The 16,065-nt window shown below is 40.2% G+C and overlaps 1 protein-coding gene across 2 annotated transcripts in view; it reads left to right on the plus strand.

Annotated features, from left to right (window-relative positions):
* MDGA2 (MAM domain containing glycosylphosphatidylinositol anchor 2) overlaps window positions 1–16,065 on the plus strand; it is a 376,726-nt gene that overhangs the window by 246,992 nt on the left and 113,669 nt on the right. The window lies entirely within an intron of this gene.

A 16,065-nucleotide genomic window follows, 5' to 3' on the forward strand; every position in this document is an offset into this window, starting at 1 on the left:
GTGTGTGTTTAGGGAAAGAGAAGGAAAAAAGAGCAAAATAAAGCTTGCTAAGTATAAAATTATTGACGGTTTGCTATGTTTATAAATCCCTGCAGGATCTCCATTTCTGAAGACCAATGCTGCTATTACTGTCAAAACATTAAAACATTTGGTCTTTCTTTTAATAGCATCCTTGTGTTCAGCAGTCCAGTTTGAATTCATGCTATACATTTTATCCAGATCAGTTAAAAACTATTAATAACTGCATTTGCAGAACTAATGTTGCATATGCTTGGTTGGTTTTCATCTTTTTTATGTGCATGGTTTAGCATCAAGTCAACATTGACTCTTTAATGATTCACATCAATAAACTTATTTCAGGGTGATCTGATCCTTCAGGTGTCCCAATGGTGCATCAACTGCTGCAATAATTAAGCCCATCCACCTTGATGCTGGTTGTCTTCTCCTTCTTTTTCTTTCCAGCTCACCAGCTATATCTTTGTATACTGTAATTGTTCAAAATAATAATTTGAGTATGGTTAATGGGCTTCAAGTGAGAACTCTCAAGATCCTTTATTACAAAGAATAAATAAATAAATTCAAGTTGAATATAGTAGATGACTCCACCTTCTTAGAAAAAGGTGACTGATGTTTTCATATGAAAAAAGAGTGAACAATAAATGCATCCCACTCTTGGTTGGGGTTGATCTGGCTGCTCTATTCAAATCCAGCTATTAGGGTGAACAAGGAAGCTATTTCACTAATCTCTAACATATGTATATCTACTATTCTTCCTCCTCTGTTTCCTTCTCTTTGTCTACTTTATGTATTTATTATTCTGGGTACCATCTGCTAGTAGATCCTTTGGGGTCAGTTTATTGTTGTAAACAAACATTCTCTTGTGATAAAGTTTATACCGTATTTTCCTGAAAATAAGACCCACTCAGAAAATAAGCCCTAGCATGATTTTTAACATGCGCCTAATATAAGCCATACCCCCAAAATAAGCCCTAGTTAAGAGCCCGCCCACTCCGTCCCACTGTCTGGTTGCTCGCTACTGCAATGGGGCAGTAGAATGCATGGTGCGCTGGTGCCACCACCACCCTGCACACGTGCACCTCAGGGCCCCCCGCAGCCAAGCCTCTCCCCATTTGGTGACCTCTCCCTGCCTGTTCACTGACCTGGCTGCCTGCCCGCCTCTTCCTTTTCACTCCCCTCCCAAGCTGAACTGCCATGCTACGAAGAATGGATGGGGGAGGCTTGGTCCCCTCCACTGTTTCTGAGCCAGGGGGGAGTGAAGGCAAAAGGCCTCCACTACTGCTGCACAATAGCCATGTCAGCTTCTGAAAAGGTTTTCTTTGATCACCACTGCCCCCGGTTCGCTCCACCCCACCCTGCAGATTACCTGCCCACCGGCAGCCACCTCCTCCTCCTTTTCCTGCCACTTGGATTCTGCAGTGCTGCCTTGCACTGCCTGCTCCCCGTTCATGCCTGTCTTGTCTGGTTTCAATGGCGGCAGCTCTGGAGGCCAGTGCCATCATCCCTGGGGATTATACCAAGACTGATGGCGTGGGTGCTCTGAAGACCACACTGCCATGGCTCTAGTCACCAACTCTCCCATGGCTGTGTGGGCAGAGCCATGAAGGGGGCCACGGGGCCGAAACCAGCCCAGAGATGATGCAGAGAGCCTATGAGCAACCAGAGGATGGGATGGAGTGGGTGGGCAGCCATGCAGCACATCTGGCAAGGACTGGCCTAGTGGTAGCAGTGCTCCCACTCACCTGCACTGTACAGGCTTCACAGCCCGAGTCTGCCGGCCAAGGGGCTGGCAGGCTGCAGCTGTTGCCAGATGCCTTCAGCCCCCACGCGCTCACCACCTTCTGGAAAAATAAGACATCCCCTGAAAATAAGCCCTTATGTGTCTTTTGGACCAAAAATAAATATAAGATCTGGTCTTATTTTCAGGCAAACATGATAGCTGTTATCCTTGATATATGATCCATGTAGATTTCAGTTCATCTATCTCATCTATATTTTGGTAATCTATTAAATGACATTATTATTATTAAAGAATCTAAATGAAGATTAATATCAGTTTTCTGGTTGACAGTGTATAAAAGTTGAATGCAGCAAATTAGGATAACTTCAAGAGCAGCAACACAATCTACCATTTATTTCATCCTATTTCCAGCACACAGATCAATTCATTTAGTATGTTTTTATTTCTGAAATTTATTGCTCCAATGACATTTTATTTTACTTCTTTCAGTGAAATGCAGATTCAGAAAATTCAAATATTACACTCTTTCTCCAATTAAGTATCCTTGATTTTATTCTAGCAAAACTTTCTATGTTATCTTCCCTTACTTAAAATATAGTTATAGATATAGTACATGCATAATGTCTCATCCTATGCCCAAATATCCTCCAAAGTAAACTCCTGAATTGTACATTTTTCACCATTTGTAGTTCAAATATTACTTCCATGCTGTCTCCTGGGGTTCATTCTCATGAGCCCAGTCAGATTTTCTACTTCTATAACAGTTATGATTCCCTCATAGCTTAAATCTATGCATTCAGCTACCAAACTTAAATACAACTGAGAAAAGATCCTCAAGGCTATATATTCAGCTTCTCTTTGTATATTGGGCAAGTTTTCAATACTGGAAATATTCTGATACGTATTTTTATCAGGTTATGTTTCTCTCATCCAAATAGAAGCATCAGATGGTGCTAATCTTAATTCCTGTTTCAACAGCTACCCTTTACTAGGTAGCAACTGTGAGAGGGACCTCGGAGTCCTAGTGGACAATCACCTAAATATGAGCCAGCAGTGTGCTGCAGCTGCCAAAAAGGCCAACGCAGTGCTAGGCTGCATTAACAGAGGGATAGAATCAAGATCATGTGAAGTGTTAATACCACTTTACAATGCCTTGGTAAGGCCACACTTGGAATACTGCATCCAGTTTTGGTCACCGTGATGTAAAAAAGATGTTGAGACTCTAGAAAGAGTACAGAGAAGAGCAACAAAGATGATTAGGGGACTGGAGGCTAAAACATATAAGGAACGGTTGCTGGAATTCGGTATGTCTAGTTTAATGAAGAGAAGGATGAGGGGAGACATGATAGCTGTGTTCCAATATCTCAGGGGCTGCCACAAAGAAGAGGGAGCCAAGCTATTCTCCAAAGCACCTGAAGGCAGGACAAGAAGCAATGGATGGAAACTAATCAAAGTGAGAAGCGACCTAGAAGTAAGGAGAAACTTCCTGACAGTCAGAACAATTAACCAGTGGAACAAACTGCCTCCAGAAGCGGTGAATGCTCCAACACTGGAGGTTTTTAAGAAGAGACTGGATAGCCATTTGTCCGAAATGGTATAGGGTTTTCTGCCTGAGCAGGGGATTGGACTAGATGACCTCCGAAGTCCCTTCCAACTTTACTATTATTATTATTATTCCCACCTTCTATATGTCATCCATGAGGGTGAACTGTTTGTAACATGATAACAAAGAAGAGAAGGCTGATCTCATGTTTGTGTATGAAGAGAGATCTTATCCTATTTTAACAATACCTTATTTCAGGTCTTATACCCGAGAGCCATGGTGGCACAGTGGTTAGAATGCAGTATTGCAGGCTAATTCTGCTGACTGCTAGCAGTTTGATTCTTGCTGGCTCAAGGTTGACTCAGCCTTCCATCCTTCTGAGGTTGGTAAAATGAGGATTCAGATTGCTGGGGGCAATATGCTGACTCACTAAACTGCTTAGCTCTCTGTAAAGCACAATGAAGTGGTATATAAGTCTAAGTGCTATTGCTATTGCTAAACCTTCTCCAGACATTTAGCTGAAACAAGGCATTTCACTGTATTTAAGAAACATAGAGTAATGCATGCTAGCTATATCTCCTCTTTTCCCCCAGTTCATTGTATTGGTAAATTTCGAAATGGTCATATAAAATCATTAACCTGATTTGAGCTTGAATTAATTTCAGATGTCTGAAAAACTAATCCAAGATTATCTCAAGAGTACATTCAGGTTACACTGCTTGTTCTTTCAGCTGGCTTAGCCTGTTAACAATAAAAAAGTTGTCAATTAAGTTAAAATGAAGCAAAAGTGCACTGCACATTTTAACTATATCTTCTTTAAATGCAAAAGTGTATTGAGAATCTGACATGGCTCATCTTTGCAAATAAATTGTATCTTCTTGTGAAGACAGATGCATTGATTGCCCTGTAAATCTCTCTTGGCCATTGATGACATCTCTGTAAAGGAAGATTTGTCTGCAAGTTATTAGCTTCCATTTTTCAGAGTAAATGAAAGATTCAGGCTATAAACTAGTAGGAGAAGTTATGTATTTTATGTGGATCTGTGCTTTTTTTTTTTCTGAGGACAGCAGAGCACCATTACATTTTCCTTCCTGAGCCATGAAATTGTCAGCTTCAACAGTGGACAGCAACTTGTCTGGAATGGTATAGTGTCTCCTGCTTCAGCAAGGGGTTGGACTACAAGACCTCCAAGGTCCCTTCCAACTCTGTTATTAAAATCTGTTAAACATTCTTTTAAGATGTACTTATTTAGTTTAAATTTTTCAAAGTTTACCTTTAATAAGCACCAATTTGCCCAGACATTTTGTCACATCAAAACTGTCACAATGTAATCTTTGGGGCAAGCAAAGATATATATTTGCATAGAAATACAAATTTGCATTTCAGGTGCCTTATTGAAGCCACTGTTTGTCTTCAAGAGTTTTATCTTAAAGGAAAATCAGAAGGGCCAGCATTCTTAAGTTAAGACCACACTTGACCTTTAAATGATGCACTGTAGTAATATTTTTAAAAAATGGGTAAAATCAGCTCAACAAAGTGAAAATAGGCATGACAAGTTTAATTTAATTTTAAGCCTGGATTTTAAACCATTAGGGTTTAAAATCACATTCCACATATTTAATTGATTCCCCATTGTAATATACAAATAATGATTTGCAGCAAATTTTATAGGAGCTCTGTGTGTTTTATTTAAGGCTTTGGTGAGCCACCTATGTCTGTAGGGATACAGATGGTGTATCTCTGTAATAAACATTATTGATATGGAGGTTGCATAATTTAGCCTTCTCCAACAGGGAAAATCTAGTAGAAATGGAGATTTCAGCTTCCAGAAAGCCCCAGCCAAATTGTCAAGACTGAAAATTCTGGGAGTTGAAGTCCACATGTCTAAAGACTACTTAGATTGAGGAAAGTGGATATGTTTGAGTTCTGCCTCTTATTAAAATTATTTTATGTCTGTAGTCATCTGGGTATCAAGGAAGCATGTTTGTTTGTTTATCAGGTCATCTCCCAGCTCTAAATTACTTCTATTCACCAAAGAATGGATTTCCATTCACCAAAGAATGAAATTCCTTCTTGCCAAAAACAAAACTTTCACCCACAGGAAAGAATATAGTTAAGAGAAACAACAATTACTTCAGATATGATTAATTTCAATAGGAGCTTCAGGTGTAGCTGCCTCAAAGGATTTGCTTAACTTAATCTCTGAATTAACTCTTTTTACACAAAGTAGGTACAAGACTCTCACACAGTGGTCCCCAACCTTTCCAGCTTAGCAGCCTGGCATGACGGGGGGGGGGAGAGGGGATGATTCTGTGTGAGTGGCAGGTACATGTGCACGAGCACACACAGCTCCTTTTGTGTGAGGGGAGCTTCGTGCACAAGTGTCTGTAGCCTGCACAAGTAGAGCTGTGCATGCATGTCTTGCACAGTCTGGTTCCAAACAAGCCGCAGCCTGGGGATTGGGGACCCCTGCCCTAAGCAAACAACCAAAAGCAAACAAAACTTAAAAATAAACCAAGTTTACAACACAATGTGAAGGCAATTCCTAGGTCCTTACATCGGCTTATCAAGCATGTTGAGTTATCCCATTCATAAAATTAAGTCCAGTCTCTTCTATATTGGGTCCCTTTTAAACTGGATCTTGATCTTTTCTCTGTCTTACCTTCCTCAATCCCTCTTTCACTCCCCAAGTATCAAATTGTTGGGTTGCCAAAACCTGCTTTCTATGCAACCCAACAATTAAAATTCTACTTAATTGCAAATTATACGTAGATTATTCTTTTCTATGCTGGATAATGAAAACACCTACAGGCCCAATGTTCTCCCAGGACAGAATGTTCCACTCCCTTTATTATTGATTGGTGGTGATTTTACAGGTTTAAAGGGAAGGTTTCTGACACTACCCCACCAAAAACTGAACCTCCACTTTTGGTTAAGATATTTTTCTCTTCCATGAGGTTATTTTCATTCTCAATTCTTCGTAGAGGAATGGCTGGCTGAGGAATTCTGGGAGTTGACATCCACCACTCATAAAAGGGCCAAGTTTGAAGACCCCTGCTTTAGAACTTCTTTGCATTTCATGGAGGATTTATTATTAATCTTAATTTAGTATTGCTGTGAGAGGAACGAAAAATGACTGTCACCATCAGTCCATGGAAACCTTTTCTTAACCTTTGCCTAAGGTACATCTTTTTTCTAAGGGCAGAATTGGTCTGCAGTTCTTTCTATTCAAGAATGATGCTTGGTTAGGGAACCAAGCAATGAAGGAAGATGGTATTTTGCTGCTACTTTAAATCTGGCCATTCTCCAAAATACCTTTTTTGCGACCTTTTTTTTTCTCCATTTCCTTCGGACTACAGCCAAGAAAACCTTCTGCTGCAATAAATCCATTAGTCTTCCGACTCTTCACAATTTGTTTTACAGCAGGACAGCATGATGACTCTTCCACCTCCCTATTCACCTTTTACTTTACATATTTTTTTCATCTCCTTTGATGTTCCACATAATACCGTGTATGCCGGCGTATTAGGCGACCCGGCGTATAAGACGACCCCCGTCTTTATAGCCGGGCTGCATTCCTAGAACGTCGTCTTATACGCCGGAAACTACCAGTATTTCCGGCGTATAAGACGACTCGGCGTATAAGACGACCCCCGTCTTTGGCGCCGATTTCAGCGCTCGCGGAAGTCGTCTTATACGCCGGCATTTACGGTACATTGGGGCTATTTTCTTCCATTTTGCATCCCCATTTTATTATGCTCCTCTTTATAAATCTAAGGAAAGCAGGTTAAGAACATAATTAGATCTCTAGACCATCTATTTTTCATCTGTTCTCCCATCCTGTCCCAAGAAGTCATTTCAGGAATCTCGCAGATCAAGAAATAGCATTGTCTTTTCCTTATTCTTTATCTCCAGTAAGTATTCAGAGATGCACTATTACTGTAGTTAGTATGAATAATGCTCCAAATAGATCCATGATGCATGCATGACTCTTCATTTTTCAAATGCCATGTTAAAGTGGCTGACACCATATGTTAGTGGGGTATCATCCACACATTAGTTCAGTTTTAAATGATAAAGTAAATCAATCAAATATCAATCATTTTGACAATGAGATCAGATTGGAAATATAAAGGCAAATACTTTTGTTCTGCTTTCTTCAGATATGAGAGGTATGAGAAACAAATCCAGCTTTTCCCCTAATTTTTATATCAGGAGTGGGCAGTTCTTGCCCATTTTGTAGGGCCATTTGGCCCAAAGTTAAAAGCCTTCAGCTAGCTGGGCAGTATGAATCTTCAAAGCAGAACTCTGGTTTGACGATGTTTTGAGTGAAGGAGACTCTCACCATCACAATCCCTTCACTTCCAAAAACAAAGTAGCATGTTCTCTTGGCCTTAATGTGCTTTGGAGCCTTTGCAAACTTTCTCAGAGCAGATGCCATAGAACCTTCACAACAAATGCTCTGAGACAATGCTGAAAAATTGCTGGCCGAATGCCTTCCAGTCTAGGTGAGTTTGGTCAGCATGGTCTGAGAGGTTTCTAAAGAATGCTGAAGAAATTATTCTCCAGTGCTGGCTGAGCGCCTTCTAGTCTAGGTGAGCCTGGGCTGAGGGATTTCCTGTTCAGCTTCCACCCTTCTCAGCTTTCTCAACCACTGACCAGTTGAGCAGAAATGGAGAGAAACTAGTGGCATGGAAGAATGTTGATAAATAGCTCAAAAAGGCCCAAGTATCTTCTTCAGGGAGCTCTGTGGTAGAAAGTTGAGAGGAGCTTTCATCTGTAACATGAACAAAATTCTCCCAGACTAGATTGGTTTAGGAAATGTTGAGGGTTGCCTACAGTGTGCATTGGGAGCATTGAAAGTCCCCATCTGGGTGTCCCTTCAGTCACCTGAAGATCTTGCAGGTCTTTGGTGAAATCTGTGGGTATTTCCATCAAGTCCTCTCTATCAGTGCTAAGGGGTGCCTTCTTCCATTGACCCAAAGTAATTTAAAGACACCCATATGGCTTTGAAAAAGCAACTGAAAATGCCTCACTGCCAAAATCACTTCATTGGATTAAACCTATTTCATTTCACACAAGTCTATCAGCAAGGAACCAGTTCCAGCAAATAGAGAAGTGTTGGGAAGAGGAAAAGTGTGTTCCCAAGGGAGAGAAAATATATGCCCTGGTTGTTCAGACTTTACTCACAGTTTGCTTCAGTCCCACTCACTGTTAGGCATACAGTTTAACCCGTACAGATTCCCCAACAGATTTAACCCCTTAAGTTTTTTGACCCTCCATAGAATAAATCTCTGGTTCTTCATTTGGAAAAAGTTCAGAGAAGAGCAACTAAAATGATCAAAGGCCTGGAGACTAAAACATATGAAGAATGGCTGCAGGACTTGGGTTTGGCTAGTCTAAAGAAAAGAAGAAATAGGGGTGACATGATAGCGGTATTCCAGTATTGGAGGGGCTGCCACAAAGAAGAGGGGGTCAAATTATTCTCCAAAGTACCAGAGGGCAGGACAAGAAACAATGGTTGGAAACTGACCAAAGAGAGAAGCAACCTGGAATTAAGGAGAAACTTCCTAACAGTGAGGACAATTAACCAATGGAACAGCTTGCCTTCAGAAATGGTGGGTGCTCCATCACTGGAGATTTTTATGATGACACTAGACAGTCACTTGTCTGAGAAGGTATAGGTTCTCCTGCTTGAGCAGGGGGCTGGACAAGAAGATTTCCAAGATCTATTTCTATTTATTTCTATTTCTATTTATAGGGTGAAAAGACATGTCTCATTTAAGCTCCACCCAGAGATTTTAGACACTGCTCCGGGATACATAAAGAAAGAAATGGTGTTGAATGTACACATCTCACAAGTTTTGCCACTTGGAGATGACAAGGAATGATGTGACAGCAAAAGGAAAGCCCAATTCAATTAATCCAATACAAAAAGAATAAGAAAACCCCACTCAATTAAGTGTAGACTATAATATTGTTAGTTCCTTATTTATCAGTTATTAAAGTGTTTGATCCATCCATGAACTTGTTAATCTTACAAGCTTACAAGTTTAAACAGAAATGCATATGTTTTATTCCTTTCCCTTCCATCATCTTGCCAACCCAGACAGGGCTAGATTAATCTCTTGCCCCTTAAATCTTTCCCTGTATTCAAAATTCTGTTTTAAGTCTTTAAAGCTTCCACTAAATTGATACTACAGTTCTTTTCAGAAGTGCTTTGTTGCATCGGCTTGGATACTGCTGATATACCAATTACAGGGTTTCATGTCTGTGCATGCTAAATCAGAAATATGGACCTGGCGGACTGTTCAACAGCATCGTATGGTTCAGAAGTGATGTCCAAAAGAGGTCCAGATTGATGATTTTTTTCTATGATGCTTGTAATTGGCTGCTGGTTCCAACAGTCTATTGTCTGATGCATTGAACATACACAATTGCAAAAATCACCTGATCAGCACTGAGCACATGAACTCAGACCTTGAGAAATAGCCTTCCCACTTGTGGATTGCTTGGAAATAGGGAATGGTTTAATATTGCCCACATCCTGACAAGTATTAAAATGGAGCTTGATTTTCCCATTGGATATCATGGGAAAATATTGCTATATTGCTTTTTTTTCATTAGCAGAAAAAAATGAAATTGCACTGAACAGCAGATGGACTCAATCATCTAAACAGCCCCTTCTAATTCTATAGTTTGTAGACAAGCTATAGTATGACTAGGCAAAATATGAGTTAAATTGGTGCTGCAAATCTGTGCTTAATCCTTCCATTCTTCAGCATTTGCACAGAATGAGATAAAATATGGTAGCATGCTACAGCATTACGAGGAACTATGTGTGCAATTTCTATAGACTTTTGGAGTTTCATGCTTTGTAGAAGTCCTATTATAGAATGCTGCTTCAAGTAGTAAATTACCATATATTATCAAGCAGGTGGGGATTACCAAATAATGATCTTCTTTATCACTGTACTATCATTTAAGGTCTTTTGGAATTTTGCAGTCTAGGCTGGAAGTCTTATCCTAGAGTTGTTATTGTAAGGTAGCAGACTGGATTTACACATTGCCTTAAACTACAGCTAGTCCTTGCCTATGGAGATTCTCAGTCATCCAGGTCGTGGTTGTCCCAAAGGTGCTTTTCAAAAGGCAACTGGACTTTGTTTTTCAAACAAAGTTCAGTTCAGCATCTTTGGTACAGCTAGTCCTTCTTTAGCATCTTACAGTTGAGCCCAGCAAATTGGTCGTTACATAAAGTGTTGCTAAATGAAACATCACAATGTTAGGATATTACTTCAGCTTTTCTTTATTTTACATGCAAAGGTGACAAGTGTGCACATTGATTATTAAGTTATAATCACTATCATAAGTGCAAATGGTGTCTGTCTGAGGCAGTTGCTAAATGAGGACTACTTGTATTCCTAGCATAGTTGGCAAAACAAATCTATTGGGGACCATAGGCATAGTTTACAATTATTTAATTTTCAAAATACTTTAATAATGTTGATTGTGTTATGAGAACCAAGCCACTGTAACCCATTAATCATGATTTATGTCTTGGTGTATTATCTGAATTTAGCCCATTGTGGTTTAATCACAAGCTATGGTTAAGCATAGCACAATGTGTTAAAATAGTCATCATTTCAATGAGCAAATATTCCAGCTCCATTTATTCATTCCTATTAGAGAACCTATACTGTAAATTGACTTTCATGGCTATTTATCATTGAAAGATGGTATAATTATATATGTTCATCAAAGTACATCCTCACTGGCCTCGTTTGAAATGAGCAGCAAACATTAATATATAGCATTTTACAAAGTAGATAATTAAAAGAAACTCTTAAAATACCAGTTTAAAGCAATTATTGAATTGCCTCTTTATTCTTCCTAGGGAGTGTATTCCATTAACGTGAGGCCATTGCTAGGAATAGATCATTTATAACAACCCCAGTCTACTGTCTCTCAGAAAACAGCAGGGATCCTTCATTGGATTAAATCTGAGCAGGCTCATTTGGTTGCACGTGGCCTTTCAGGTGACATGATCTGCAATGATTTAGGACTTCACAGGCAAAGTTAACTTTTTAATTGGAACACAGAATCAAATAGGCAGCCAGTGCAACCATTACAGGATAGTTGCATCTGTTTCTCATAGCAAGTAACAGTCAGCAAACCTGAGCTGATTTCAAAAAAACCCTAACATGTCTTGGCTTGCTATTACTTGGATAGTAGATCACTAGAAGTATCCAAAGATAAAGACTAGACTGGAAAAACTACTTTTTTTCTGTATTATTGTCCAGTTGCTAATCCCTTTCCCCAAATGTTGTCATCTGAGGGGGACTAAGAAGCATGCCTTTTCCATGGCAGCCCCTGCCTTATGGAACGCTCTTCTCCCTGAAGTCTGGCAGGCCTCCACCATCTTAGTCTTTAAAGACCTGACTTCCCTCCCCCCAGTGCAAGGAAAAGAAAAGATGAAGGCACGTTAGAACTGATTGGCACCAGGTTTTTGGTTGTTTTTAATGTTTTATGTTTTAATTGGTTGAGTTTAATATTTTTTTACAATAATTTTATACTGTATGCCTCTTACTTTTTGATGAGGAGCCAGCCAGAATTGGTTGAAAAATGAGCAGCCATACTTCAGTTTTTACTTTTCTTCAGACTATTTTGTCAACACATATTGTCTTGTTGGTGAATTTTTCAGCAACTGAAATGTCCTTTCTCCCCCTTGTTATGATATCCTAACCTGATATAATCCAAACAACGGTCACTGATCTCTTCCTTTTGGTAGATTTGTAGCTGGTGAATCAGATGAAGATAGTAATAGTAGTAAAGTTGGAAGGGACCTTGGAGGTCATCTAGTCCAACCCCCTGCTCGGGCAGGAAACCCTACACCATTTCGGACAAATGGCTGTCCAGTCTCTTCTTAAAAACTTCCAGTGTTGGAGCATTTACTGCTTCTGGAGGCAAGCTGTTCCACTGATTAATTGTTCTCACTGTCAGGAAGTTTCTCCTTAGTTCTAGGTTGCTTCTCTCCTTGATTAGTTTCCACCCGTTGCTTCTTGTCCTGCCTTCAGGTGCTTTGGAAAATAGCTTAATTCCCTCTTCTTTATGGCAGCCCCTGAGATATTGGAATACTGCTATCATGTCCCCCCTTGTCCTTCTCTTCGTTAAACTAGACATACCCAATTCTCGCAACCGTTCCTTATATGTTTTAGCCTCCAGTCCCCTAATCATCTTTGTTGCTCTTCTCTGTACTCTTTCTAGAGTCTCAACATCTTTTTTACATCGTGGTGACCAAAACTGGATGCAGTATTCCAAGTGTGGCCTTACCAAGGCATTGAAGAGTGGTATTAATACTTCACGTGATCTTGATTCTATCCCTCTGTTAATGCAGCCTAGCACTGTGTTGGCCTTTTTGGCAGCTGCAGCACACTGCTGGCTCATATTTAAGTGATTGTCTACTAGGACTCCGAGGTCCCTCTCACAGTTACTACTATTGAGCATGGTGCCACCTATGCTGTACTTGTGCATTTGGTTTTTCTTGCCTAAATGTAGAACCTTGCTTTTTTCACCATTGAATTTCATTTTGTTAGTTAGTGCCCAGTGTTCAAGTCTGTCCAGATCCTTCTGTATCTGAAGCCTGTCTTCTGGAGTGTTGGCTATTCCTGCCAGCTTGGTGTCGTCTGCAAATTTGATGAGTTCCCCATCTATCCCTTCATCCAAATCGTTGATGAAGATGTTGAAGAGTACTGGGCCCAGAACAGAGCCCTGGGGCACCCCACTACACACTTCCCTCCATATAGATGCAGTTCCATTGAGGACCACTCGCTGAGTACGGCCGGTCAGCCAGCTACGGATCCATCTGGTGGTGGTTCTGTCTACCCCACATTTTTCTATCTTGTCAAGTAGTAGGTTGTGATCTACTTTATCAAATGCCTTACTGAAGTCCAAGTAAATTATGTCCACAGCATTCCTCTGATCCACTAATTTTGTCACTTGGTCAAAGAATGCAATAAGATTTGTCTGGCATGATCTATTTTTGACAAACCCATGTTGGCTTTTAGTAATGACTTTGTTTGCCTCTAGGTGTTCGTTGATTCGTTGTTTGATTATCTTTTCCAGGATCTTCCCAGGTATTGAGGTCAGGCTGATAGGTCTGTAATTTCCTGGATCCATTTTTTTTCCTTTTTTGAGGATGGGAACTACATCAGCTCTTTTCCAGTCCTCTGGTAGTTCCCCTGTGTTCCAGGATCTTTGAAAAATATAGTTCAGTGGCTCCGATATCACATCTGCCAGTTCCTTGAGAACTCTGGGGTGTAATCCGTCTGGTCCTGGCGATTTGAACTCATCTAGGCTGGACAGGTGCTCACTAACGATTTTCTTGCCTATCTTAACTTGTGTTTCTGTTTTGTTTTTTGTGGCACTATTTTTGATAGGTTGGTCTGTTTTTTCCCTTTGTGTAAAGACAGATGCAAAAAATGAGTTAAATAGTTCTGCTTTCTCCCTGTTGCTTGTCACCTTCTTGCCACTTCCACCCACTAATGGACCAATCATTTCCTTCACTTTTTTCTTGTTTTTTACATGTTGAAAGAAGCTTTTTTTGTTATTTTTGACTTTGGTCGCAAGCCTCAGTTCATTTTGAGCCTTGGCTTTCTTCACTTCATCTTTGCAGGCTCGGGCTATTTGCTGATATTCTGACTTAGTTATGTTCCCCTCTTTCCACTTTCTATACTTGTCCTTTTTATCTTTCAATTTGTCAGAGAGTTCTTTATGCAGCCATGCTGGTTTCTTTTGAGAGCTGTTGTTTTTCCTCTTTGTTGGTATTGTGCTAAACTGTGCTTTTATTATCTCATTTTTCAAAATTTCCCAAGCTTCTTGAGTTGTTTTCCCCTTGAGGATTCTCATCCATGGAATCCTTCCCAAGCCCTCTCTAAGTTTATTGAAATTAGCTCTCTTGAAGTCCAAGACTCTAGTTTGACTGTGTTCTATTGGTTGTGCTTCTATAATGTTGAATTCTAATATTGCATGATCACTTCCTCCCAGGGTTCCTATGGCTCCAACACCGTCTATCATTTCATCTCTGTTAGTGAGAATTAGATCCAAAATGGCTAATCCCCTAGTTCCATTCTCTACTTTTTGGGAGACAAAGTTGTCTGCTAGGTTTGCCAGGAACCTGTTTGATCTTCCACTTGGTGCGGAGTTTGTCTCCCAGTTGATGTCAGGGTAGTTAAAGTCCCCCATTACTATTGTGATGTGCTTCCTACATACCTTAGTTAGCTGACTAGCAAAAAGTTCATCTATTTCCTCTGTTTGGTTGGGTGGTCTGTAGTATACACCTATGGCAATGTCATTCCCCCCCCCTTTTATATTGACCCAAATGCATTCAAGACAGTTTTTATCATTGTTGTACTCTATTTCTGTGAAGATGTAGTTATTTCTTATATAGAGAGCAACTCCACCTCCTCTTTTATTTGGTCTGTTTCTTTTAAATAATTTAAATCCCTCTAGCTGTGTGTTCCATGTGTGAGTTTCATCCCACCATGTTTCCGTAATGGCAACAATATCGTATCTGCCCTCATTAACCTGAATTTCTAGTTCACCCTGTTTGCTGTTCATACTTTGTGCATTGGTGTATAAACATTTGAGTCCTTTGTGGGTGGCCCTGTGTTTCCTTTCTACATAACCTGTGTGGTGCCTGAGTTCCCCTATTGTCTTACCACCTATTTGGTTAGTGCACTTTATATGGCACTCGCTATTAGAGGCTTCATTTTGATTGGTAGCAAGGTTGGTATTCTTGTCCACACACACATCTGTGCTACATGCACTGATAGCCCTATAGTTTTTAAATTGCCGGGGACAGGGTTGTTCCGTATCAATTAACTCCCTGTCCCCGCTGTTTAGTTTAAATTTCCCTCCAGAAAATCTGTGAATTTATAGCCGAGTAACTCAGTCCCTTTTTTTGATGGATGCAAACCATCTCTTTTGTACATCTTTTGATTGGACCAGCTACTGACATCGTGACTAATATATCCAAAGCCTTCCCCTTTACACCATTCCTTTAGCCACATATTGAATTGTGCTATGCGCTGGCCTTTTCCGTTTTGCTCCTTATACACTGGTAAGATGCTCAAGTGTCTCCAGTCCCTGCCAATACAAAGTGAGAATACTCTATTAAGAGCCTTTTGTTACTGATGGAGTTTAATGAAATATAAGCGTGAGTTCAGACTAATTAACAGTGAGAATATGTGACTCCATTCATGTTCTGGAGTTTGGGTGTCATTTGGGACCTATCAAAATAGATAGGATTAGGCCTTCTGGTCACCTGCCCTGTCCCTGACTCATTAACTCTTCCTACCAGTTCAGATTTGGGCAAGACTTTTTGCATCATGTCTGAGCAGATACTTGGCTAACACATTTTGGTTTGCTGCGTGGGTTGCCAGTCTATGAGTTTGCTTAAGAGTGTATCTGCCCAACTAGGTGGGTCACCCCTCTGGATGGATCTGGATCAAACTCTGATTGATCTCAAAGAGATGAGAGGGATCAGACATCGTTGTTGATATTTGGAGGGGAAACTACCAGCAAAGTCAAGAGATGTAAACTAGACTAGGAGCTTGGGAAAATTTCCAAGGAGAAAGGAATAAAGAACAACTCTTCTGTTCCTACTTTTGAGTTCATATTACTATTACTAGTACTTTTGAGTTCATATGCTGTGGCCTAATTCTTTCTGCCCAGCAGAAGAGGCCATAAAAGGGATGATTTCATC

The sequence above is a fragment of the Crotalus tigris genome, unplaced genomic scaffold, assembly GCF_016545835.1.
Source record: "Crotalus tigris isolate CLP2741 ecotype Arizona unplaced genomic scaffold, ASM1654583v1 scf7180000019550.566604, whole genome shotgun sequence".
In the NCBI taxonomy this organism is placed as follows: domain Eukaryota; kingdom Metazoa; phylum Chordata; class Lepidosauria; order Squamata; family Viperidae; genus Crotalus; species Crotalus tigris.